The sequence below is a fragment of the Erinaceus europaeus genome, chromosome 17 (genome assembly GCF_950295315.1).
Source record: "Erinaceus europaeus chromosome 17, mEriEur2.1, whole genome shotgun sequence".
Taxonomy (NCBI): domain Eukaryota; kingdom Metazoa; phylum Chordata; class Mammalia; order Eulipotyphla; family Erinaceidae; genus Erinaceus; species Erinaceus europaeus.
This window is the reverse complement of record NC_080178.1, coordinates 48625348-48628585: the sequence shown is the minus strand read 5'-3', so window position 1 is coordinate 48628585 and position 3238 is coordinate 48625348. Positions and strand designations below refer to the sequence as shown.

The window sequence follows — 3238 nt, the reverse complement described above, 5'->3', positions numbered from 1 at the left end:
ATTCTTCCTGTGCTCTCCCAAGACTGGATTTCTCCAGAACTGTGTTTGATAAAAAGATGTATGAACAATGATCAGCACAATGTGTTTGATAGGCTGAGACCTCTGGTTGCAGGAGTGGCCACAATTCTGCTTGAAGTGCAGGGTCTACATGAACTCAGAACCCTTACTCTCCCAGCCCTATTTGTGTTCAGTGGCAGACACCCCATCATTTGCTTGTCTGGGGAGACCAGTACCTGCCCTGCTTTCTCATGATCCCTGCAAGATGTAGTCTCAGAGGTCTTAGGTTCTGTTTTGGTGTTCTTTGATAGACTATGGATGCGGTATTCTATAAGAAAACAACAACCACACAATTTCACATCTAGAGTAACTATCATCTTAGAGGCAAATATAGCCAATGGAAGATGTCTCAGTGGTTCTTTTCAGGGATCTGCATTGCAGAAGTTAGGGATCTATGTGTCTGATAAGCCTGGACTTCAATCTCAGCATGCTTGCTTACAACTTTACTTTTGAACATTACGGACAGCACAGTCTCAGGCATAGAAAATGCGGTCAGCACACACACACACACACACACACACACACACACACACACACTGCCTGTGGAATTAACATTCTAAAGCAAAGTTACTAAACAAGGTAAGTGAAATCTCTAGTGTATTTGGAAACACTGATGACCATACAGTCCTACCTTCTTCCTGAGAGACTGTGAGCCCTGGACATCCCTGCTGTCCTCACTACGGAGCACAAATGGTGGGACACTCTGTGAAGGCATGAATGGAAATATCTAATATTTCTGAATCAAGATACAACTCAAATTACATTTAGTAAAGTGTGCACTTCCACCCCCCCAAAAAAAAAAACAGCCTGTTACCTTTTGGTTCTTGTTTTTGTAAAGACAGACTTATTAAGTTCCAAGGTGATAAGCAATGTTACAGGTGCAATATTTCCGGAGGCTGGAATGGGTTTTTAACCTGGAGGTTTAGGTAGAAAGTTGACTGCAGAATTAAGAGAGAGAGGGAGAGAGCTGGTTTCCTTTCAAACTTTTCATTTTAGGCTTTAGAGGTCATATAGATACACTGAAGAGAGAATAATACAATAGGAACCTATAATACATTCTTACTCTACACCAACAGTGCTAAGTGCTTAATATAATGCATAATGGGCAAGGGATATAGGAAAGTTTTTATGCAAAATTATTTTTTGTGTCTGACGCTTTGAGGTGACAGGTTCAGTTCCTGGCAGAGGGGGGGAGAGATAGAGAGGGAGAGAGAGAAATAGGGGGGATAGGAGAGAATGAAAGAAGATTGCATAAATAGCAACTTAAGATAACAAAGAAAATCTCTAAATCGAAGACCAGTCCTCAGAAGGTTGTCTGACAACTTCTAGGTATCTCGAGCACCTAAAAACAAACAAACAAACAAACAAAAAACTTTGGATTTCTCCATATGCTTCAAGCAAAGTCATGAGCCACCGACATGAGGACCCTACTAATTTCTATTAAGCCACATAGCTCAGTTTAGAACTACAACTCAGGATATATATAATGGAACACAGTACATTCAGCTCACTTGATGCATTTCTTTCACCTACCTAGGCCATCCTTACCCAGCAGACATCTGAACTTTGACTCTTTGAAGTAGTAGAGAGTCACAAAGAGTCTTAGTTAGAGTTAAGGTGAGATAGAAAATTCTAGAAATCTCCTAGCTGGCTTGTTCATTAAGTCTATTTCATTCAGTACTAAATGGATATATTCAATTGCTTCCTATTGCTTTTTCACCAAGCTTCTTTATGGGGAGTGACAATTTTGAAGGTAGAACAGAAATATATCAAACTCTGCCAACCATTTTTTCAGAAGAGATCAGAATTGATGGCCAATATGCCAAAGTTTGGGGTAACATTTGTCAATCACCCACAAGTGTCTACACTGCTTGGGGAAGAGGATGAAGAAGAAGTGCTGCATTACCTGACAATAATTGAAGTGACAGAATTTGAAGATAGTGAATCAGGTAACAGAATAGACTTTTATTTTGTTTAAAACCCTTACTTTGAAAATAAAGTTCTCCCCAAAGAATTTCATCTGAATGAGAGTGGTGATCCTTCTTTTTGAAGGATCCACTAAAATCAAATGGAAATCTGGAAAGGATTTGATCAAATGTTCAATTCAAACACAAAATAAAACCAACAGCAAGAGACAGCATGAGGAACCAGAGACCTTCTTCACCTGGTTTATTGACCATTCTGGTGCAGATGCAGGTGAGTTAAGAGAGGTCATTAAAGATGATATCTGGCCAAATCCACTACAATACTACTTGATTCCTGATATGGATGATGAATAAGGTGAGGGGGAACATGATGATGATGATGATGATGATGATGATGAAGGAGAAGAGGAAGAAGGATTAGAAGATATGAAGAAGTGGGGGCCTGGTGGTGGTGCACATGGTTGAGCTCACGTGTTACAATGTGCAAGGACCTGGGTTCAAGCCCCCAATCCCCACCTGCAGGGGGTAGAGCTTCACAAGTGGTGAAGTAGTACTGCAGGTGTCCCTCTGTCTCTCACCCTCTCTATCCTTCCCTTCCCTCGTGATTTCTGACAGTCTCTATCCAATCAATAAATAGATAATATTTTTTTTAAAAAAGAAGATATGAAGGAGATGAGGATGAAGGAGAAGAAGATGGTGATTAGGGGGAGGAAAGAGAGGAAGATGAAGGATATGACTAATGAAACACTGATGAATTTCAGCATTTTAAAATTTTCTCCTGTCCCTGGGAGCAAGTTGTATTCTTTATTTTTTTCCATTTTTTCCCTCCCTTGTACACAGTCACCCTGTCTTTGAGGTCTTCTCTCTCCTTTATACGATAGTTATCAACTTATTGGGGGGGGATACTTTGATAAGAATAGTTGAAAAGAATCTCTATCCTTTTCTGTTCCAAACTAATATATTTTTTCATTTAAAACATTTTTAAGAAAACCTGTATCTTTCTGCAGTTAGCAGAAAGACAGACAGCTTTGTGTTGTTGTTGTTTTTCATTATTTTTATTTATAAAAGGAAACACTGATAAAACCATAGGATAACAGGGGTAAAACACCCTCATCCTTTTTCAACAAAAACTTTTGGAATCAATATCACCAAGCTCTGTGGGAACAAAAAACAACTTTCTGCTCCTTCAGCTCTGCTAGAAGCTGGGCGATTCTGTGTAGTAGTGCATAGAATTCTCGCTTTTTTCCTCCTTTCTC

At 39.5% G+C, this 3238-nt stretch overlaps 1 pseudogene; it reads left to right on the top strand.

The window, feature by feature from the left end:
* The first annotated feature begins 451 nt into the window (after positions 1 to 451).
* On the top strand, positions 452 to 3036 carry LOC132533753 (protein SETSIP-like; annotated as a pseudogene).
* The last annotated feature ends 202 nt before the right edge of the window (positions 3037 to 3238 follow it).